The sequence below is a fragment of the Alligator sinensis genome, unplaced genomic scaffold (genome assembly GCF_000455745.1).
Source record: "Alligator sinensis unplaced genomic scaffold, ASM45574v1 scaffold567_1, whole genome shotgun sequence".
In the NCBI taxonomy this organism is placed as follows: domain Eukaryota; kingdom Metazoa; phylum Chordata; order Crocodylia; family Alligatoridae; genus Alligator; species Alligator sinensis.
In genome coordinates, this window is record NW_005842049.1 from 669227 (window position 1) to 693344 (window position 24118).

At 42.9% G+C, this 24118-nt stretch overlaps 1 protein-coding gene across 1 annotated transcript in view; it reads left to right on the forward strand.

Annotated features, from left to right (window-relative positions):
- SEMA3E (semaphorin 3E) overlaps positions 1-24118 on the forward strand; it is a 330917-nt gene that overhangs the window by 29822 nt on the left and 276977 nt on the right. The window contains exon 4 of the mRNA XM_025203239.1: positions 21862-21954. The gene's annotated coding sequence lies outside the window, so the exon portion shown is untranslated. The remainder of the gene's footprint in view (positions 1-21861; positions 21955-24118) is intronic.

The window sequence follows — 24118 nt, forward strand, 5'->3', positions numbered from 1 at the left end:
GGGGCGGGAAGGCACCTGCAGCTGACCAGCTGTCATCCACTGTGGGCCCCACCTACCTCCTGGCTATGCTGCGGGTCAGGGTTGGCATCCACTGCATGTCTTGCTGGGGGTCATAGGACACCTGGGGCTCATGGGGGCATGGCGGGCTTCTGCCCATGGATCTCTCACTAGAGCCAGGCCCAAACTGCAGCTTCTGTGGTTGGCAGGCTCTTTTAAACTGTGTGCATATGCGCTAGGGCCCACTGCCAGCATTGTGCTGCTCTCAGGGGCTGGGGGTCCCTGCCCCACTGAAAAAGGGGACAGGTAAGTGTCCCCTCTTCCCCTGTCTCATGCACTGGGCAGCCCTGGTCACACAGCTCCCTGCGGGGCTGGGCCAAGTAGGAGCCAGGGCATTGGGCATGACCAATGCCAGGGGTAAATGGCTGATTAGCTCCCACCAGGGAGCAAATAGCAAATAATTTAATAGCAAATAAACAACCAGGTTTTTTCAATTCACTTACTTTAAATTTAAAAGAGTTTGTAAAATGAAAGAAAAAGTCTTGAAAATATGTTTCTAACAGAAGGGTGATTCAGGCATGAATACAATAAACACCTCATAGAAGTAAGAGATCTAATCTGTACTGCTTATGGCCATGAATTTCTCTCCTATAATTTCTTGGAAGAGCCCACATTTTTATATTTCATAGCTTCTTGTTTTAATTGAAGAAACCATAGGATCAAATTAAATAAACAGTTGACAAAAGTAAAATGAATTTCAGCTGCTGTTGGTTTGAAAAGGAATCCAGTATTTATTTATTTATGTAAGATACTGTGATCCAGAGTGGTAACATAGGGAACCATTTCTGGGCCAAGTTCTGACACCATCACATGTGCCTGTACAGCTGATGCTACATTTTTCTTGGGCAGAATGCCATCATCCAAACTAGATTATGGTGGAGTATAGGATGCAGTGAACCCACGCTTGTGTTTTCTATTGCAAGCACAAATGGAGAGAGCTTCTATTCTGGGGATGAACTTGGGGAATTTGGGGTTTAGCAATTAGATTTGTGGATACACAGATTCAGCCCACTCCTAATGCAATGGGGAGCAGTTTTAGGAGGCAGAGGTTGACGTTCCATAGCTCAGTGGGGGAGGAGGAATAAGCTTTTTGGTAGGTGTGCCATGAATTAGCCCCAGATTTTCCCCAAGTGCTACACTGATCCACTGCTTGACCTGCTGCTCTGCTTTCTACTCCCAGCCCCATGCTCCTTACCCAATTTGCCTTCTGCTTTCTGCCTTATGTGCTGCTGTACTGCCTGTCCCCTCCCTAATCTGCCATGTGCCACACAGATGCTGTCTGTGCCACTTGTAGCACTCATACCATAGGTTGGTCACCCCTGCCCTTAACTCATTAGGGAGCATATAGAAGGTTTCATGTTCCAACTGATCCCTGCAGACTTCCTCTTTGCAAAGGCCATTTATACAGATATAGGCAAACAAACAAACTGTGTGTTATAAAGTCTACATGCAAGGGCACAAAAATATGTTTGGACTGATCTGAATTTTGCCTAAGAGAACCTCTCAGTTCAAGTATGTGACATTGAGATTAATCAGCCTGAGATGTTGATACCTCATGTTTCAAATGTCTGTGTTAAGGGACATATATCTACAGTAACTAGGATTAGATTTGCTTAAGATTCATCTCAAGTGTCCTGAATGTCCTATTAATGTGAAGCAATAAACTCCAGAGCAGTTTGCACTGGATTTTATTACTCCCAGGCTCAGTGTTTACATGTGCATCCAGGACCACAGCACTTTCATAGTTGGTAGGGTTGGAAGGGACCTGACTGGGTCATCAAGTCCAAACCCCTGCCATGGGCAAGAAAGAGTGCTGGGGTCAAATGACCCCGGCTAGGTGATTATCTAGCTTTTTTTTTTGAAGACCCCCTGGGTAGAAGCAAGCACCACTTCCCTTGGAAGTTGGTTCCAGATCCTAGATGCCCTGACTATGAAGTAGTGCTTCCTGATATCTAGCCTGAACTTACTCTCAGTCAGCTTATGGCTGTTATTCCTTGTTACTCCTGGTAGTGCTTGGGGGAACAGGGTCTCTTCCGTTCTCTGCTGGTCCCCCTTGGTAAGTTTATAGATGGCCACCAGATCCCCTCTCAGCCTTCTCTTGTGGAGGCTGAACAGGTTCAGGTCCAGTAGCCTCTCCTTGTAGGGCCTGCCCTGCTGCCCCCTGATCATGCAAATGGCCCTCCTTTGGACCTTCTCAATGCTGTCCACATCCATCCTGAAGTGCGGCACCAAGAACTGGACACACTACTCCAACTGCAGCCTGACCAATGTCGCATAGAAGGGGAGGATCACCTCGGACCTGCTCATGATGAATCCGTGTATGCATGACAAGGTGCAGTTAGCCTTACTGACCATGTCCTCACATTGGCGTCCCATGTTCATCTTGGAATCAATAGTGACTCCAAGATCCTTTTCTGCCTCTGCGTAAATGAGAATGGAGTTCCCCAGCCTGTAGGTATGCTGCTGGTTCTTCCTCCCTAGGTGCAGTACCTTGCACTTGTCAGTATTGAAACCCATCCTGTTCTCATCCACCCACGCTTGTAACCTGTCCAGATCTAGTTGTGGCTTGTCCCTCTCTCCTAGTGTTCCGACTTCTCCCCACATCTTAGTGTCATCTGCGAATATGAACAAAGTGCTTTTCACCCCCTCATCTAAGTCGCTGATGAAGAGGTTGAACAGTGCGGGCCTGAGGACCAAGCCCTGGGGAACCCCATTGTCCACATCTCTCCAGGTCTAAAATGACCCATCTACCACCACTCTCTGGGTGTGGCCCTCCAGCCAATTTGTGACCCATCTGCTTGTGTAGGCATTGACGCCACAGTCGCCTAATTTTTTAATGAGAATGGGGCGAGAGACTGTATCGAAGGCCTTCCTAAATTCCAGAAAGACTACATCACCGCGTCACCTGCATCCAAAGATTTTTGTGACCTGGTCATAGAAGGCCACCAGGTTGGTCTGACAGGACCTGCCTCTAATGAACCCATGGTGGTTGCCCCTAAGAATAATCTCCCTTGCTGGTTCCTCACAGATATGCTCCTGGATACTTTTCTCAAAGAGCTTCCCCAGGACTGAGGTAAAAAATAATGGGCCTATTGTTTCCTGGGTCCTCTTTCCTCCCTTTTTTGAAAATGGGGACCACATTGGCCCTTGTCCAGTCCTCTGGCACCTTGCCAGAGCACCATGAGTGCTGTGCCAGGAGTCCCACAATGACCTCTGCCAATTCCCTCATCACCCTGGGGTGGAGATCATCTGTACCTGCTCATTTGAACATGTCCAATCCCACCAGGTCCCTGACTAGGTCCTCACAGACCCTGGGCCTGGCTATGCCTCTCTTGGGTCCATCCAGAATCTCGGTGGGAGGGATGTCCCAGTCCCTGCTCAGAAAAATGGAGGCAAAGAATTTGTTAAAGAGGTCAGCTTTATCATCTAGTGTGACCACCAGATCTCCAAGCGTGTCCTGTAGGGACCCCACATTACCCCCTGCCTTCTTTTTACTCCCTATGTATTTAAAGAAAAGACTTCTTGTTATCTTTGATTCGGGTCGCTAGTCCCAATTCTGTCTCTGCCTTAGCCTTCCTAACAGCCCCCCTACTGTCTCTAGCAATGGAGGTATAGTCCTCCTTGGTGATTGCATCTCCCTTCCATTGGGTGTCTGTTTCCTTTTTAGTTTTTACATATTCCTGAATTCCTTTGGTGAGCCATGGGGGCTTTTGAGCACCCTTGCCCCCTTTGATTTGCATTGGGATTGTCAACCTTTGGGGTCGGAGGATCATCTCCTTAAGGAACGACCACTCTTCTTGGACACCCAACTCCCCTCCCCTCCAGGACTTCTGCCTCGCTGACTAACCTCCTTAACTCATTAAAATTGTCCCTTCTGAAGTCCACGGCTGCTGCCTTGCTGCAAGCCTTTGACACCCTGCACTGGATGGTGAATCAATCAATATAATCAATAATAATCAATATAATCAATATCGCCCAGGTGGTCGAGCACCCGCAGTCCCCTCACCAGGCTGTCACCTGTGGCCAGGATGAGGTCCAGCATGGCATTTCCCTTGGTGGGACTGTACACCTGCTAGGTGAGGTGGAGGTCTTGTATCCTGGCTAGGAACCTATGCGAGTGGTCAGACCTGGCTGACTGCTCCTCCCAGCAGATGTCTGGGTAGTTTAGTTCACCCATGATGACTACGTCCCTTGATTTAAGTGCTTCAGCAAGCTTCACAGTTAGGGTGGCTAGGATTTGGAACCAACTTCCACGGGAAGTGGTGCTGGCTCCTACCCTGGGAGTCTTTAAGAAGCGTCTCGATGCCTACCTGGCTGGGGTCACTTGAGTCCAGTTTCCCCCCTGCCCAGGCAGGGGGTCAGACTTGAAGATCTACAAGGTCCCTTCTGACCCTACTTCTATGATTCTATGACCTGAGAATTCCCAGTCCAGCTCTTCCCCCTGTCTGGGTGGCCTGTAGTAGACGTCCACCATTAAGTCCCTTTCCCCCTGACCCCACTTCAGTCTGCCCCTCCTCTGACCCAGTACTGTTTGTTGAGGACAAGTATTGCTCTTTGACATACAGCACCACAGCCCTGCCTTTCCTCCCTGTTCTATCCCACCTATGCAGTCTGTAGCCCTTGATGTTTACCACCATTGATCCACGGTGGTGCATCCCTGGCTAGTGGAAGGCCTGTGAGTCAGTCTTCCAGTATGGGCTGCTCCTGCCCAGTTCAGTGTGCTGTAGAGGGGCTGGCTGAGGCACAAGGGTGCTACAGTGTGGGCTAGCTAGCAGGCAGTCCCAAGCAGTACTGTCCTATGGTAGAGTTAATTAGTTTACTCCTTCCTAATAGCACTGCATATGCAAACCGTGATGCTTTACTGCAGAGCAAATTAGCCAGCTCCACAGTAAAGCATTTTGTGTAGAGGCGCCCATGTAGACACACTTTAGAGTAACAGCCAGAAAGAGAAAAATGGTGACTGCACATATAGCTATATGGTTTCAGTATCAGCTGTGTGTATTTACTCTTTTGTGGAAATGGCCACTTTTTTTTTTTAACTATACCAGTATTTATAGACATCTTGAAAAAGTACAGCCTATTTAATAATAGTCACCTTTCATCTGTCATAGCATTGAAGGATGGCAGTCCCTCACTCTTCTCTAGAGAAGTGGTTCTCAACCTTTTGAGATCTGAGGCACCTCTTGCTGGACTCAAGGCACCTCTCAGTAAATGCCAGCGCTTAGTATTCACTTGTCTTTTTTCACTATAGAAAAATACTAGACCAGTTTTTCTGTTGCAGAGAACTCAAATCAGAACAGGTCAGAAAGGTTTTTAATATTACAGATTCCTATTTAAAATCTCTTTAACTTGTGAATCATGTTTTTCACACTTAACAGTGCTAACATTCCTTAGCCCCCACCAGGTATCTCAACCCTGGTTGAGAATCACTGTTCTAGGATACTTCTTCGATCCTGAAACATTTGTATATTTGGTCCAGACTATATCAGTGTTGCCAACTATTAGTTTACCACAAATCTCATGATATGTGTTACCTTCCATAAAAGCCTCTATTCTTGGAGTTAGATATTTATAGGAGAGTTTGAGCTTTTGGTTTAAAAGCGTGTACCTTCATTATGACAGGAAACCTTGCAAATTGGATCTGAATGTTCCTTAAGGCTCACGTTAAAAGAACAATATATAGAGCCTAATTTTTTCTGAGATCTTGTGATATCATTATGTGATTATGATAACTAAATCACATTTGCAGTTTTGCACTTAGATATTTTATGGCAAATAAGTTGAATTTAGTTTATGACCAAAAACTTCCCTACCACCCTGCTGTTCTGACTTCAGTGGCCTTATCTACACAAGATGCTACTATGCAGTGATTTCTGTGCATTTATTACAGGTACTAAATAAATGTGCAGTAATCCAAGTTACTGCTCAGTAGCTGTAGTGAATGTCTTTTTGTGATGCTACTGCACAGTAGCCTAATATTACTGTGCAGTAGCATCACATGGCAAAAACTTTGATGCAACACTATGCAGTAGTATCAGGCTAGCGCAGTCGGCATCCAGTGTCTCCTAGGTTGTAAACTCCCTGAGAAAAAGACAGTGTCTTCATTACATGTATTCAGTGTCTATAATAGTTTACATGTCCCTGACTTGGGGCCCTTTAGTACTGCTGTGATATTGACAACAGATGGGCAATTAATAGGCCAAAACCACTGTTACTAGATAATGTAGCAAACTGCAAATCCTGTGTTCTTGGGAGCATCATCTAGTGAAAGTATAACATGATGACAAAGCAATGGACTCCCAAATTTAGGCTGCCACCTGATCTTATTGCTGTTTTATTATTCATTTCCTAGGGTATCTGTATTGGTTAAGTTATGTGTTGAACACAGATGGCAATCTTCAGAGCAGGTTTCTTAGGCACACTGGGTGTAGACAAAGTGCAGCTCCCGGCCGAAACTGAGAATGCTTACAGGAAGTGTTCTGTTTGTTCCAGGGGATCATTAGAACTCAGAAGGTCACTGTTGGTTCCAGAGGAGATGGGAATCTAGCCGCCCCTCCTCCATTCTAGGGGTTCCCCATCTGCTGGCATTGGAGAGTGGGGGTGGGGGGTGAATTGGAACCTGCCCCAACTGGGTGATGGGGCTCCATACACCCACACCACCCTCCAATAAGGGCTGAAACCCCCCCAAACTGAAATCCCTCTGCTCCCTTTCCCCCCTCCCATTATGAAAACAGTTGAGGCTGGCAGGCAGTGCAAACAGAAGTTACAGAAGATGCTCTGTTTTGAAATGTCTTCATCTGACCCCTCAGGCAATGAGGGTTTGGATTTTAATCCAAATTGGCCATTTTTAAAGCTGTTTGCAGCCATGCACTCATGTTTGTTCATGGCTATAAACTGCTTTCTGTGGCCAGATCAGGCAAACATTGTCACTGTTGTTTGTTCCCCTTGTTTACAGCAATGTAAATTAAAATCAGTCTTAGGAAAGCTTATGTGGTCCAACGTTTTAGATGTCTTACTTTTTAGATGAACTTCCTTACTACTGTGTGGAATAGACAAACCAGAGCATAAAGAGAGTTAGGTGCCTAAAAATAAGAGTCAAGGGAGGTTCCAAGCTTAGTGGGCTGGCTTTTGAGGTACCCAGTACATGAAATGCTGAAAATGGGTGTGGCTTAAGCATAGGCCATTTTAGGGACGTAGACACTTGTTTCCTGTCTCCACAGCTGAGAATCCTTAGTGAACCTTCTCATCAAATTCGGTATTTCAGCTGAAGAAGAAATGTTCTCTTTTTCTTTTTGTAAAGGACACGATAGATGTGGTGGTGATTTACCTTTTATCCAATTGATTAGGGCCCTTATCAGTAATGTGGAAGGCTCAGGTTCAAATACCTCTTCTACCTAAATGAATTTGAATCCCTGTCCTCATTCATAAGCGCCAACCAACCTCTGGTGGCTGGTATTTTAGAGTGGGAGGCTCAGACAATCTTGCTTGTTAAAGACTCTTTGTTTTGTAATCATTAGTATTTATAGATCACAGGAAAAAAAGGTGACTCTTAGATCACTAGTTTGGCCACTTACCTTGTTCAGTGAATATTAAAGTTTTTTTTCCACTTTGTAGAAAACCTTTGGACAGAACAGGATTGAAAAAGAATATGCCATAATCTAAATGGTTAGATAATTTACTTTTGAAGAAGATGAGGTTCAAGTTAGCTTAGGCAAAGGTAGGAATTGACCATAGCTACACCACATCCCAGGTAAATGTTCTTATCCCTAGGTAAAATGTTGCACCATTTTATCCTCTTTCCCTTTGCTTTAGGGTTACTTGTGCTCTAAGAACATTTAAAAGATTGGACTCCATGTACAGGATATGTAAAGAAGTGCCTATTTATTTTCACAAATCTCTATAGGTGCTAAATATGTTGCCATGACTTAAAGTTAAGCTCATGGTCTGAGACAGGCACATATAGGCCCTAGGGGTCTGTACTAGTGAAAACTTAAGCACCAGGGTGATTTAGGCACTTTAGAGGACTTCAGAATTAGGTGGACATTTTGTAAATGCCACTGGCACTTAGATGTTGTTTTTAGGTACATATATAAAGATGTATTTAGGTGAAAGAGTCTAATGCTAAGTAAGAACATTGATCTTACTGAAATTGTCATTTGATCCATTGTCTTATTTCTAAATATCATAGATTTCATAGACACTAGGGCTGGAAGGGACCTTGTAAGATCATCGGGTCCAGCCTGCTGCCCAAGGCGCAGGAAGTTAGCTAGGGTCATAGGATCCCAGTAAGATAAGCATCCAAATGTTTCTTGAGAGTGTCCAGAGTAGGTGCACCACCTCTTGGGGGAGTCTCTTCCAGGCATTGTGGGCTCAGACAGTAAAGAAGTTTTTCCTTATGTCCAGCCTAAAACGGAGTGTGTGACCATTGGACCTTTGTCATTCCCTGGGGTGCTGTGATGAACGGGTGTTCACCCAGATCCAAATGCACACCCCTTATGTACTTATAGGCTGTCACCATGTAACCCCTGAGCCGGCGCTTCTCCAGGCTGAAGAGTCCCATAGCTTGCAGCCTCTCTTCATAAGGCCTGTTCTCTTGCCCTCTGCTCCTGTGCCTGGCTCTCCTCTGTACCCTCTCCAGCTTCTCCACGTCCTTCCTAAATTGTGGAGCCCAGAATTGGATTAGGTACTCCAGCTGCAGCCTCACCAAGGCAGAGTACAGCGGGAGGATGATAATCCTGCTCGAGATGCATCAGCATCAGTAGATACAATCCATAGTTTTGTTCACTTTGCCAGCTGTGGTATCACATTGGTGGGTCATATTCATATTGTGGTCAATCATGATCCCTAAGTCTCTTTTGGCCATTGTGCTAGCGAGTGTAGCATTGCCAAGCCTATAAGTGTGGTGTGGGTTTTTATTCCTGAGGTGGAGCACCTTGCATTTCTCCATATTGAGTGCCATCAGCTTTTCATCCACCCACCTTGCAAGCGTATTGAGGATCATCAGCCTATCCTCAAGTGTGGACACTCTTCCGCAAAGTTTGGTGTCGTCAGTGAACTTGGCCAGTCCGCTTTTGACACCAGTGTCCTGATCATTTATGAAGACATTAAAGCGTACAGGTCTGAGAATGGAGCCTTGGGGGGATGCCGCTAGTCACCGAGTGCTGTGTTGGTTCAGTTCTGCCAACTACCACTCTCTGGGTCAAACCTCGGAGCCAGTTCCCCAGCCATCAGACTGTGGAGTAGTCAAGGCTGCAGTTACCAATTTTTCCATGAGGACGTGTGACACCAGGTCAAAGGCTTTTTTTAAAGTCTAAATATATGAGATTGGTCAAGCAAGACCTACCCGCAACAAACCTGTTCTGGCTATCCCTCAGAATGTTGCCTTCTGTTAGCTTGTCACAAATGGTTTCTTTGATAATTTTTTCCAAAATCTTTCCAGGGATTGAGGTCAAACTGATTGGTCTGCATTTTCTGGGTCTTCTTTCCTCCCTTTCTTGAAAATGGGCAGCACATTGGCCCTCTTCCAATCTTCAGGTACTTCACCTGAGCACCATGAGTTCTCAGATATCCTCACCAGTGGCTATGCTATGATATCTACCAGTTCCTTTAGCACTCTAGGGTGCAACCTATGCAGACCAGCTGATTTATGAGGGTCCCGCCTCTCAAGATGCTTCCTCACAAGATTCACACCAATGGTGGGCATATATTCATCCTTACCCTGGTTAACCCTCATCATGTTAGGTAGGGTGGTCCCTTTGGGCTGGTGAAAAACCGACACAAAGTAATCATTAAGCAGATTGGCTTTTTCCTGGGTGTCAGTAGCCAGCTGCTCCAGCTGGTTTATCAGGGATCCAATGTTGCTCCTGTTTTTCTTTTGACTCCCCATGTATCTGAAGAAGGACTTTTTATTGTCCTTGATTCATGTAGCCAGATGGAGTTCAGTTGCAGCCTTGGCTTTTCTAGTTTGTTCCCTGCAGGTGGAGACCAGTGCAGTATACTCCTCCATAGTGGTGTTTCCTGTCTTCCATCCTTTATATGCCTCTCTTTTTAGACGTAGGAGGTCCATGAGTTCCCTGTTGAGCCAAGGGGGTTCTTGAGCCCTTTACCACCTTTCCTATGGGTTGGGATGGACTCCTCTTGTGCTTTTAGGATCCCTTCCTTAAGGAGCAACCACTCATCCTGAACTCCCCTCCCTGTGAAATCATGGCCTCTCAGGGCCTCAAGAACAAGCCTCCTGAGCTTATGAAAGTCAGTTTTCCTAATGTCAAGGACTACTGCATTGCTGACTGACTTGCTAGTTTTGCAATGGATAATGAAAGTAATCAACTTGTGTTCACTGTCACCCAACTTCCCTTTGATTCTTAGGTCACTGATTAGATCATCCTCTTTGGCCAGTACCAGGTTCCGCAGCCTTTTGTCTAAACTTCTTGGGGCAGGTAGAGCTCATCCATGCATGTAAGGAAGTTTTGTGGCTGATTGGATTTGGCTGAGTGCTTATCCCATGAGATGTCCAAGTAGTTGAAGTCTCCCATGATGACCATGCACCAAGAGTATGCAGTCTCTGTCTGCTCCCTGTGAATTCTTGGTCAAGCACTTGTTTCTGGTCTAGAGGTCTGTAGTACACCCCTACCATTGTGTCCCCTTCACTATGTTCCCCTCATATTCTAACCCAAAGGGTCTCCAGTCGTCCTCCTTGGGTGCCAATTTCAGCTTGTAGGGATGTGTAGCTCTCCTTCACATAGAGAGCTACACCTCCGCCCCTTTTTTTAGCACAATCTCTCCTGTACAGGGTATAGCCATTTAGACTGGTAGTCCAGTCATAGGAGGAGTCCCACTGGGTCTTTTGTAATCCATATGAGATTGTAGTTGTTTTTGTTTAGCAGAAGGTCCAGTTTCTCCTGTTTTTATTCCTCAAACTCCTAGCCCTAGTGTACAAGCAAGTAAGTGTGCCATTGGAGGCCCTAGGCTTCCTTGTACTCATGGAAAAGCTCTGTTCCTGGGTTGGCATAGGAGTGAGTTCCCTTGAACATCCTAACCTGTTGGTTTTGTGGTTGATGCTTGGTGAATTTGCTCTGGTGATTGTCTGCCCATCCCTCAGCGAGCTTAGTTTAAAGCCCCACCAATTAGGTCAGCCATTCTGGCTGAGAAGAGCTGCTTCCCCAATGCACCTTGATGACACTTCTATGTGAAAATATTGAAATATCATGTGTTTGACCTATTATTAACAGTACATGCACTGATTTGCAGAGGGAGGTAGGAATTTACTTGTGTAGAATTTAAGATCTGGTGAGATAACTTGAATAAGTAGGCAAGCTTGTCAGCTAGTGCACCAAAGCACACTCTCCAGATGGAGTCTTTTTTTTCCCAGGAACTTGGTTTTAATACTTGAAAACTGCTTAACACAAGTTTGGGAAATCAGTTATGTCTTTCTGATACCCAGTGTCTCCTCGGGAAGCCTACCTACTTCCTGCAGCTCCCCTCACCTGAGCTACATTCTGGGTTTTATGAGAACCAGGTGATCTTCAGGCTTGATTCCTGGCCTCACCTCATCAATGAGGAGGAAGCTGATTAATTACAGATAAGGTTAGTTAGTTAATCTTTAAAGGGTCAGCCATTTTGTGGCACCATGGAATGCCAAATTTGACCTGAATACCAAAATAGTTTTTGTTTTCTTATAAATTGCTCAATTTACCAATTTGACATACTTCCCAACCAATTTGTGCAGTTATTTTTTTCTCTCTAAAATAATTTCAAAGTTGTGAAATGCACATCCTGTTTTGGAAGAAGCTGTTTTCAGTGATGTTACATAAGAGTTGCAATTTAATGTGGTTGAACTCTGCTAGCAATAAAAGGATCATCAACACAAAGATTACAAGAGATTGTTGAATATGACCTCTAGTGAACTTCAACTCTGTTAATTATAGACCAAGTTTTTTGATATTTGATTATGTAATCAATTATGTAATCTTCTCCCATTAAAATGAAGTAGCTGCATGATTTAAAGTAATATTAGCAAAATATGAGGTATATTTAAGGGTAAATTAAACTTAGTAGGAATTACAGATAACATTATTTGCTAAAGAGAAGAAATACATTATCAACAAAGTTTTAATCCTAATGCATGTCAGGTGACATCTGTTGTTTTTGAAGAAAGAACCAGATCAGTAATAAAAACTTATGAGAACTTGAATTCTTCTTTGGTTTAAAATGTTTTTTGGCAAAGTATGTAACTTATTGTTTGCAGCCAAAGACTAAGCTGTTTTCTCTAATTTAGCAATCAGTTTAGAAGGATGCTATTTTTTTTTTGATTCCTGGGAAAGAACAACTGATAAATTCAAACAGGCTTTTTAGTGCTGTAAATAATTTATTGATGTACAGAAAGGAACAGATAAATACTCAGGTGGCTAATTTTTAATGTAGACATCTCAATGATTTACTAAAAACATCTGCCAGTCAGGCTATATGTGCTCTAGTCGGTGCTCAGCTGCTCGTAAAGAAGCTGTCCTGGTGGAATGAGAGCTACTTCACAACAGGCATGATGACATTCAGTTCGCTGCACATGCCAATGTTGATGATGAGATAAAGTTTCCCTGAAGGACTGTCAAGTACAACTGGACATTTTTTTTTTTTTGAGTTGTGCCAAAGTTTAGTCAGCTGGTGAAAAAATGTAGAGAGAGTTTATTGCTGAAGTCTTGAGCAGATGCATGTTATAGCTCTCTATGAGTACATAGTTGAAAAGGTTTTTATGATCTAGTAAAAAGTTTTCCAGAATTTGGCCCTGATTCAGAAAAGTATGTTAGTGTGGGTCTTAGTTTAGTTTAAGCATAGGTCTAGTCTCATTGACTTCAAATGAAGATACAGACAGGTTAAAACAACTTCCTGAATTGGAGCCTCTACTGTAAGTAAAGCCTGAATATAATGCTAATTATTATCAATGGCTGGGGACAGCTGCCTTTCAAAAAATGTATGAATACTAACAGACTTTTGAAATGGTGCCCAATCCTGAGAATTTGCTTTATTGGGGCAACAATGCTAAGACTTAAGCTTTGAGTCAAGCATTTATTTTAGTCGAGTAGTATTAAACTCTTGGTAGTTGCAGTGCATTTCATTTTAATAATCCGTTGCCTTGGATAGCAGTAAGATAGTGGACCTGTGATCCCTGGGGGTCTGCAGATTGTCTAAGGGGACCAAAGGGTCCACATAAGATTACTATGATGAATCAAGGTATGTTAATACCTATACTTAATACCCACACTTACAACTCAAAGAGGTCCGTATCTCCATTCAAATTTTTTTTTTAGGGATCTGCAAAAGGAGAAAGTTTGAAACCACTGCAGTCTCAGAGATTTTTTTTACATCATTAATCAGGTGATTTGTACCATCTCCTTGTGCAATAAGTTCATCGCAAATCTATTTAATTTCCCTTTTTTGGTAATGTGGTAGCAGAGAAGTGAAATATGTTCCTACTTAAAAATAGTAATTTTTAGTCACTTTACTGTCTGAGGCCCTGCTTCCTAACAACATCCATATTCATGGGTGGATATAAGATTTTGAAAGGGGTAGGGCACAGATGGGGTGGTGCACCATCACATGCAACACTTACAACGCAACACACAGTTTTCCTCAGTTAAAAAGAAACTAGAAGCTTTACTAATACACTAGGAGCCTAGGGCTATATTATTCAGTTTAAGTTAGGAACAAAAACTAATATAGTTTTATTTCAATGTGCATTAATTTGTTATGTCACGTATTATGCATAAAACACAAGAAAACTAAAATAATCAAAATATATTGTTTCATTAGTTCTGTAGTTATTAGAATCAAATGTACATCTCACTTGTAGATGCATAAAACAAAATCTAGCCTTGAGGACCTTGACAGCACATCCAGAGCTTCACTGAAAGTCATTTCCATAACTGAGTAATGTTCACCTGAGATAATATTTTTACAGTTGAGTTAATGTTTTTAGCTAGAGTTAAAAACAATTTTCAGGGCTGTAAAATAGGAGCTACGTTACACTGGAGTCACTGCCATGCAGTAGAATTGCAGAACAAAGGATAGCATGGTTAGTGGAAGATGGCTGTGTCTACACATGCAAATACTCCGTGGTGGGTTTACTCTAGAGTACTTTACAGGTGTCTATGTGCATAGGGAAGAGGAGCAGATTTATTGCTAGCCTGCTCCTGCCTCTGCCAGCCCTGCTCTAGGCTCCCCCTGGGTGCAAGCTCAGGGGCTGGCAGGGAGCATGGGGCCAAGAGACAGCTATCTCCTGGCAGGAGCTGGGAGGTTGCTCCCTGCCCCTGGGAGCTGCCTCCACCCAGGGCAAGCTCCGCCACCAAAGCCCAGGCAGGGACCATATCCCTCTGCCCTGAACTAGCAGTGCCTGCTCCATAATCACGTTAACAGAATAACTGGCATTACTGCACAGTACCATTGCTGCACATTTTTTTTGCAATGCTACTATGCACGAGCAGCCAGCTACTGTGCAGTAGATCATTACTACTGTGCAGTATAGTCACTGCACAGTTAGTGCCTGGCAATGCTACTGAGTGGTAGCAATGAGCTACTCTGCAGTAGCTCATTGCTACTGTGTCATAGCATCTTGTGCAGATGCGCTCACTGAGCATATCCCACAGCAGTGGGGTTTGAAGGTGGCTAGCAACTCTCAGAATCAGCTGCTCTCAGTGAGGGGATATACTGAGTAAAATGGATTGCTTTTCAGCAGACATTTTTCTAGTAGAGTTATGCTTCAAGTGATTTCCCCAATGACATGCAAAATCTATGGCAGAACTAATTCAAAGAAAAAGAAAACCTGCTTGTGCTAAAAGAGGGCTGCAGTATGTGTTGAACTGTTTTTATTGCCATCAGCTTTGTTTTCTGATGAGCTTTACAACTTTTCAGTATACTAATCTGTTATGTGCTATTTCCAGCTGAAACTGAGTTTTGTAGATATCCTATTTATACATCTTCAAAATGAATTGTACTTACTATTTCCTTTTTATTTCTGGGTTTCAGCTTTGCCTTTTCCCTTAAACACTGAGGTGTCCTAGAATGCATTGAAAAATAGAAGGAAAACCAAATGAATAAGCACAAAAGGAATGTAAACTAGGACCTAAAAAACAGTCTAAAGAACATGCCTTTATGCTTTTATTGATTCTGTTGATTGCTAATGGTGGTTTAACCCTATAGCTGTTCATCTGGATAAAGGAAGTCAAATTTACAAGGCTGCTTATTTTCTCACCAGTGTAAATGAAGTTTGTCAGGAGGATATTCCAGTGAAGGTCATTCATGACTAACTTGAAATGAAAGGATGCTATAAGAAAGATGTAGTGATTGTCTTTGTTCTTTGACCGTAAGATCCTGTGTCTTTTTAAGCTGTCTGTTTTGCCTTGCATAACACACAACTCCCACCTGGCCTATTGTCTTGTGATTCCTTCAGATTTGGTTCTCTTTTGTAACCATGTGTAAAGTCCTTAAGAAAAAAGAGTAATTTTCAAATATTGCACTTACAATTGTGGGGTAAAGGAAAACCAAATGTGGCTAAAGGTCCATGTTAGCTAAATACATTAGTATTTTGAATAAATACACTACAAGAAAATAGTTTGATCTCTATACTGGGGATACACCAGATGTTTCATCCTGTAGCAGTTGTAACCTTTAAAATGTTCTGTAAAGTTCTTAATAGAAATTCTTTGCTAAGACATAATTCTGGCCTTCTGAAATCCCAGGATCATGCAGTTTGTACTAAAGACCATGGACTCCCATACACATGGGGGAGTCTGCTCCGATGCATTGCATTTCCAATGCGTTGGAGCAGACTTGATGTAATTGAGTCTGCTGGAGCACAGAGCTTGACGTCACTGCATGTCTCTGCACTGACACAATGATGGCAGGGCACTTGGAACTAAAACATAAACATGTCTGAACTTTCACTCAAAGTGCTCTGCCACCATTTTTTTCAGCCTAGGGATGCATGGCAACCCTGATGCACATGATGCACAGATGCTTTTAATTAGCACAGCTTGTTCATTAAAAGCACACGGCACCTCATCCCAGGACATGTAAAAATGCCCCATGCTGCCGCTCTTTCAGTGGTACTGGTGCATGCTCCAGTTAGATCATTCTAACTGCGGTATGCTTTATATACATTGCACTCACACCCCCCAATTGCATGTAGTTCATCTACCCGAAGTAACAGCAGTTAAGATTTGGTGACAAAGCATCTGAATTGCAACAATGAAAGCTACATTATAGATAAAATTGTTTATGTGAACTTGCCCTGAAGCCTTTTTGAATTAATAACTCTAAGGTCAGTGGGAGTTCCCTTGTTTACAAGCTCTGTAGGATTAAGCTAGTTCTCTGTAATGACATGCATTTCTCTTTAAATTCCCTGTCGTCACAAACAATAAAAATTTAAAGCCATATTTAAAAGTGGATTAATGTTACTTGTACCTGCAGTGAAGGGAGTGTTTGACCTGTAGGGTTCAACATATAAAATGTTTTTCATCAGTCAGAAAATAATGAAGTTCCTGGGAAAATAGGCACTTTTTTTTTTTCTTTTTTTTGATAGTCTAATATAATCCAAACAACTATATGTGTCATCAGTAGATCCATTCAAATATTTTTCAGTGTTTTCTTTAAGAATTATGAATCCAAACAAAACATCTATGTGGTATTGAATGGAATTAGAAAGTGAAATAAACTTTAAGCATAGAGTACATTAGTTATTCTGATTGTACTAAGAGAGCTCGAGCCCCCTTGTCAGAACTACAATGTCTGGAGCCCGATCATGATGTACAAATGGAGATCCAGTGAATATAAGACTTTACATATGTGTGGGAGTTTCTCTGGGAGGTTCTCCGAAAAGAATGGTGGTCTAGGTTAACACCTAGTCATTTTGCAGTCCATAGGTTGAAATGCATTTGGATGAAGCAATCCTATCATTGGCATGATCAGTTTCCTTAAACGTGAAATCTGAACAAACAAATGGTGAACAAAATGTGGGTTTATTTTTGTCGGATAAATCATTTAATATAAATAGCATGGGGTTTGCTTTTATGATATTGACCTAACATTTTTTGTCTGAGGAAAGCTCCTGAAACTGCTCCTCAGGCAGAAAAAAACTCTACTTTGTTCATGTCTTAGCATGTCTGTTTTCAGTATTTATTCCTACAAGGCACGTTGAAACTGACAAAGATTTCAGAACAGTTGTGGATATGTCCTCTTTTTAGTAAGCCAGCATGAAATCCTTGGTCTGAGAACTCTTTAGTTTCTCTCTATCTGATCACAGAACATTGCAATAACAAATGCAAACATAAACCATCACCCTTTTCAGCCTGTATTATCCTCCCCCCTTAAAAAAAATACATCATAGAATCATTGAGAAATAGAGCTGGAAGAGATCTCCAGAGGTCATCTAGTCCAGGTGCTCACAGAAGCCAAGATCCACAATGGAAAAGATGCTGCTTATTTTATTTATTAGAACATTAATGTGAGTTCTCAGAAGAGCCTCCCATTTGAATCCTGCTGATCTCAGACATTGAAAAGGGGCAGCGGGTATCTAGTACTTTAGTTAAGTAGATCCTGTGTTGTTTATAAGAATATTCTGAACCAAAAATGTTATCACTGCTACATTGGTATTGGGCTTATCAAGCTTTAGTGTTGAGTGCAGACCATTTTTGTGTTTAATTTTTTATAGTTTAAAAATACCAAGTGCTCGTCTTTACTAGAAGTTTATCATGCAGTGTGTGCTGTGGTCAACACTGCTGAATCCTGGGGCCTGATATTCCAAGCTGCACTTACTCCAGTGGAAGATTCAGACCAGCTGTTTTCTCTTTCAAACTCTAGCACTGAGTCATTGCAGGGGTGGTCTGCACAACACGGTGCACGATCCCCAAGTGAGTGCTAAGTGAACTTGGATGCCAGAGGTAGCGTACTTGCATTAGCGTAATGTTCTGCACAGGCATCTCGACGTGGCACTTGCATTTCAACACACAGAAAATGTAACCTGTGTGAATTTGTTTGATTTATTTAGCTTTTCTGTGCTTTGACACCACAGTCTGTTTCAAGTGTATTTACTTGAATACAAGACGAGATTTTTTCCCTCAGTCAGCATCGGGGAATAAAGCCCCTCACCTTACATTCACATACAAGGAAACCTCATTAAATTGCTGCCAGAAGGAGTGTGCGCTAAGCAGTGAAACCAATTATAAAGTTTATTAAATGAAGACAACATTAAGCATGACTATAAAATACATGGCTTGTGTGGGGCAAATATACTGAGGAAATCTTTGGGGGGGGGGGGGGGGGGCTGCAAAAAAAAAAAAAAAAAAAAAAAAAAAAAAAAAGGGGCGGTTTTTTTTTATTTTTGGGGGGGGGGGGGGGTTGGCCCTAAAAAAATAAATAAATAAATAAAAAAAAAAAAGGTGGGCGTTCTTTTCATTAGGAACTGGCACTGGGTCTGGTAGTACTGTAATACCAGGCTAGCACTGGGTGGGCCAGAGCCAGCCCTGAAACCCTTCTCTTGGTGCTAAAAATGCTTGATCTTAGCTGAAAGGCTGGGGACTAGATTAGTGCATCCCATATAAGACATATTCATAGTTGTTAGGGGCTGGAAGGGACCTACAAGATCATTGTGTCCAGCCCCCCTGCACTTGGGCAGGAAAGACTGCTGGGGTCAGATGACCCCTGCAAGGTGGGTGTCACGATGTTTTTTGAAGATAGCCATGGTGGGTGACTGTACTACTTGTGTGGGGAGTCTGTTCCAAACCCTTGGCAATCAACATGTAAAGAAGTTTTTCCTTATGTCCAGTCTGAAGTGCTCTTCAATCAGTTTGTGCCCATTGTTTCCTGTCTTCTTCTGGGGTGCCTTGGTGAAGAAATGCTCCCCCAGGCCCTGATGTACATCCCTAATATACAGGGTCTTTATAAAGTCAGTGTGCACTTTTGAACTTTAATAACTTTGTTTCTGTCATACCTGCAACCTATCTGTAAATGGCATTTAAAAGAAAATTTATGAAAGTTTTAGGGCAAGCAGAGTATGGAATGCTAGACTCCATAAGTAATAAAAAATGTATTCTTAAATAAGATGAAGCTCTGTGCCACTTTGTTCTGAATGTGCAACAGTTCCTAAATGACGTTTTTATGGGGACATGTTAAAAGTGTAGTTTACTTGTCAAAACCACATTCTGTGGTGGAACTTAGGGCTAGGATCACCAATGCAATTAGTGTAGTAACTCAAGAGCAACTGGGAAACGTTTTCAAGGAGTTGGAAGATTGGATTGAGCACTGTATCATGATAGATGGTGATTATGTTGAAGTCTAGCATTGTGTACTCTAGTTGTCCTAAAACTTTAATACATTTTTTAAATGCCATTTACAGCTTGTTTCTATCATACCTATAACTTAAGTTATTAAAGTTTAAATGTGCACAAGGATTATGAAGACCCTGTGTTTACAGTCTGCCATCAAATCCCCTCTGAGTCTTCTCTTCTCCAGACTCAACAGTCCCAAGTCTTTCAGCCTCCCCTCATATGACCTGCTCTCTAGGCCTCTAATCATGCATGTGGCCCTGTTTGGACTCTCTTGAGCTTCTCCACATCCTTCCTGAAGTGTGGTGCCCAAAACTGGACACAGTACTCCAGCTGCAGTCTCACCAAGGCTGAGTAGAGTGGGAGGATGACGTCCTTAGTCTTGCTCTAGATGCATGCCAGTATTTGATTTGCTCTGCCAGCTATGGCATCACATTAGTGGCTCATGTTCACTCTGTGGTCTATCATGACATCCAGGTCTCTTTCAGTTGTGACGCTGGCAAGCATAGCACTGCCGAGCCTGTAAGTGTGTTGCGGGTTATTTCTCCCCAGATGGAGCACTTTACATTTCTCCATATTAAACATCATCAGGTTGATATCCTCCTGCCTCATAAGCCTGTCCAGGCCAACCTGTCCATGAGCATGATCATGTTTCCCCATTATTTGGTATCATCTGTGAGTTTTGCCAGTTCCCCTTTAATACCCCAATCCAAGTAATTGAGGAACAAGTTGAAAAGCACTGGTCTGAGTACTGAACCCTGAGGGACACCACTGGTCACCTTCTGCTATGTTGACTCAGTTCCATCTATTAATACTCTCTAGGTCCTACCTCAGAGCCAGTAACCTAGCCACTGGACTGTAAGGTAGTCAAGGCCACATTTTCCCAATTTTACCCTGGGGACATCATGGGAGGCTAGGTTGAAGGTCTTTTTGAACTCCAAGTAAATGACATCAACCTCATTTTCCCCAACCCAGGTGATGAGTTACCTGATCACATAAGGAAATGAGGTTGGTCAGGCATGACTTGCCCACAATGAAGCCATGTTGGCTATCCTTTACAACACTGCCTTCTGTTAGCTTATCAATAATGGATTCTTTGATAATTGTTTCCAATATTTTACCAGGGGTTGAGGTTAAACTGATTGGCCTGTAATTCCTTAGGCCCTCCTTCCTCCCTTTCTTGAAGATAGGCATCACATTGGCCCTCTTCCAGTCTTCTGGGATTTCTCCCAAGTACCACAAGTCTTCAAATAACTGCCATAGGTCGTGCAATGTTGGCCAGTTCTTTTAGCACTCTCAGGTATAGTTTCCAATATTTTACCAGGGGTTGAGGTTAAACTGATTGGCCTGTAATTCCTTAGGCCCTCCTTCCTCCCTTTCTTGAAGATAGGCATCACATTGGCCCTCTTCCAGTCTTCTGGGATTTCTCCCAAGTACCACAAGTCTTCAAATAACTGCCATAGGTCGTGCAATGTTGGCCAGTTCTTTTAGCACTCTCAGGTATAGTTCACCCATTCCTGCTGAGTTGTAGATATTTAGCCTCTTACCAACTATGGGAGGGTGATCACTCCCACCTTGATCATCCTATATCCTGCCAAGCAAGCTAACACCCTTAGACTGGTGGAATACCAATGCAAAGTATTTGTTTAGGAATTTGTCCTGAGTGTCGGTTACCAGCCGTCCCATATTGTTCATCAGGGGCCCTATGCATCCTTATTTTTTCTCTGACATCTTACACATCTAAAGAAGGACTTTTTGTTGTCCTTGATTCCAGTTGCCAATCTGTATTCAATTTATGCCTTTGCTGTCCTAATCTGTTCCCTACAGGTGCAGGCTATTGCTGAGCACTCCTCTTTGGTGGTTATTTCTGACTTCTATCACTTGTAAGCTTCTCTCTTTAGTTTCAGGACGCCTGTGACTTCCTTAGTGAGCCAAGGGGATCTCTCAGCCTTTTTGCTGCCTTTCTTATGAAAGGGAATGGACTTCCTTTGTGCTCCTAGGATCGCTTCCTTGAGGAATGACCACTCTTTTTGTACTCCCTTCCTCATTGGACCATGGTCTTGCAGGGCATTGCCAACCAATCTCCTAAGCTTGTGAAAGTCGTCTTTCCTAAAATCTAAAACCCCATATATTGTAACAGGTTTGAGAGACCCGCTGTTTTGCATGGGTTATATCTAAAATAAAACATCACTCTATATACCTCTATGTATTAGAAGTGTTTCATTTTAATCATGGAAAAATGTGGATTTTGAGTTGCTTTTTAACCTAAAAATCAGGGATTTATTTTTATCAGAGAAAACCAGGACCCTGCATATAAATTATGAAGTGGAATTTTAACTGGCATTTAAACTGTACTAATCCTTAGCACTAGCAACTGTGCACATGGGAATGTTGTCTTCTCTCTTCTAAGGGTAAGAAATCAACTGGATTCTTCATTTTTGCCATGTAACATTTAGCAGTAACATTTCCTAATTTGCACCTCTTTCTTTTATAGAAACACGCTACTGAAATCTGTTACAAATCACTTCCAGCAAACAAAAAAAAAAAGACTGAAGATGGTAATATCAGACACTGCAGTGACATGAAGGTAAAATCCTTGCTAGTATGTCAGTTTTTACATGGAATGATTATGTTGCATTGCATTTATCTATAATTCAAGGAGGGAACACACCCTACATTAATATTTTTTGACACCATTATATTTTAAAGGAATAATCATAATGGTCTAAGTATACTCTTGAACATAAGTAATATATTATATCGGTCTCTCTTGGTTATACATCTAAGGTATTTACAGCGCCTAGTACCCAAACATTTCTGTTCCTTTTTTCTGAATTTTGTAAATATCTAGGGTAGAGCAGGAAAAGTAATAGTGAAAGTCAAATAATTGTACTGAGCGTTAGTGGCATAACTAGTGCAGGGCCAATAGGGCAACAACCCCAGAACCCAACTTAGAGAAAATGGGAGTAAAAAAAACCAAATCGCTGTTGCCGAGTTAGATGGACATTTGGTTTTTATGGTTTAGTCAGGGATGTTCCTGCCTTGAGCAGAGGGCTGGTCCAGATGACCTTGTATAAGGTCCTTTCCAGTCCTACCTTCCTATGATCCTATCCTTCCATAAGAGAGAGAGAATGCATTCAATGATTTGTGCTTTGTGTGGGATACTCTCATTAAAAATATTTAAAGGTATCACAGGCATGGTCTAGATGTGTCAGGGGGGTTACAGATGTTAGAGACTGGAAGGAACCTTACAAGATCATTGGTTCCAGCCCCCCTTCACTTGGGCAGGAAAGACTGCTGGGGTCAGATGACCCCAGCAAAGTGAGCATCAAGACACTTCTTGAAGATTGCCAGAGTGGGTGACTGTACCACCTGTGGGGGGAGTCTGTTCGAGACCCTCGGCACTCAACTTGTAAAGAAGTTTTTCCTTATGTCCAGTCTCAAGTGATCTTCAATCAGTTTGTGCCCATTGTTTCTTGTCTTCCCCTGGGTTGCCTTGGTGAAGAGATGCTCCCTCAGGCCCTGATGTATGCCCCTAATATACTTATAGGCTGCCAGCAAGTCCCCTCTGAGTCTTTTCTTCTCCAGACTGAACAGTCCCAAGTCTTTTAGCCGCTCCTCATATGAACTGCTTTCCAGACCTCTAATGCTGTGTGCATGGCCCTCTGGGCTCTCTTGAGCTTCTTCACACCATTCCTGAATTGTGGCACCCAGACCCAGATGCAGTACTCTGGCTGCAGTCTCACCAAGGCCAAGTAGAGCAGGAGGATGACATCCTTAGTCTTGCTCAAGATGCATTGGTAGATGCACACCAGAGTTTGATTTGCTCTGCTAGCTACGGCATCGCATTGGTGGCTCATGTTCATTCTGTGGTCTATCATGAGACCCAGTTCTCTTCCAGTTGTGGTGCTGGCAAGCGTAGCACTGCCAAGCCTATAAGTGTGTTGCGGGTTATTTCTCCCCAGATGGAGCACTTTACATTTCTCCGTATTAAACATTTTCAGATTGAGATCTGCCCGCCTCTCAAGCCTGTCCTCAAGAATGACCACACTCCCCCATAATTTGGTTTTTTCCATGAACTTTGCCAGTTTGCTTTTAATACCCAAATCCAAATCATTGGTTTGATGGCTTGGTGCTATGGAGTTAGCAAGTCTGGGAGGTCAGAGCTGGGGGCTAGCAAACTGGGGGTCCAGACACTAGGGGCCAAGCAGATCCAAGATAGGAGCTAGGCAGAGTTTCAGGTAAGGTAACCATGCATGCAGGAGCTAGGCAATGGTGCAGCCTAGGAACTACAGAGAGGTGTCTATGGAACAGTTGAGTAGCCAAGGAATGCTGGGAGGGTGGCGGTTTATAATCAGGTTGCTGCAGCTATGTTGGTCATTGGGATCAGCTGGAGGTAATTAGGCAACCATGAGTTAAAACCACACAGGGTGTACAGTCAGGGCCAGCTGAAGGCTATTCAGTCTTCCCACTTTTGATGCTCTTAACCAAAGGATCTAAACAAATGATGTACCTGGTAGTTATGGAGACTGATATTCTTCCTTATACAACATTTCTCCTTCACCTGCAATTGAAGTAATTCAGGCCTGCTGAGGTTGCAATGGGGCTTGGATTTCACCTGAAGTGTTCAGCTAGGCTGAATCATTAGTCACTTCTAGTATGTCTTGTTTGTTGGATTGAAGGATTGAGGCTTCAATCTACTTCAGTTTACTCAATCCCTGAAGGATTGAGTAAGATGAAGTAGAATTGTG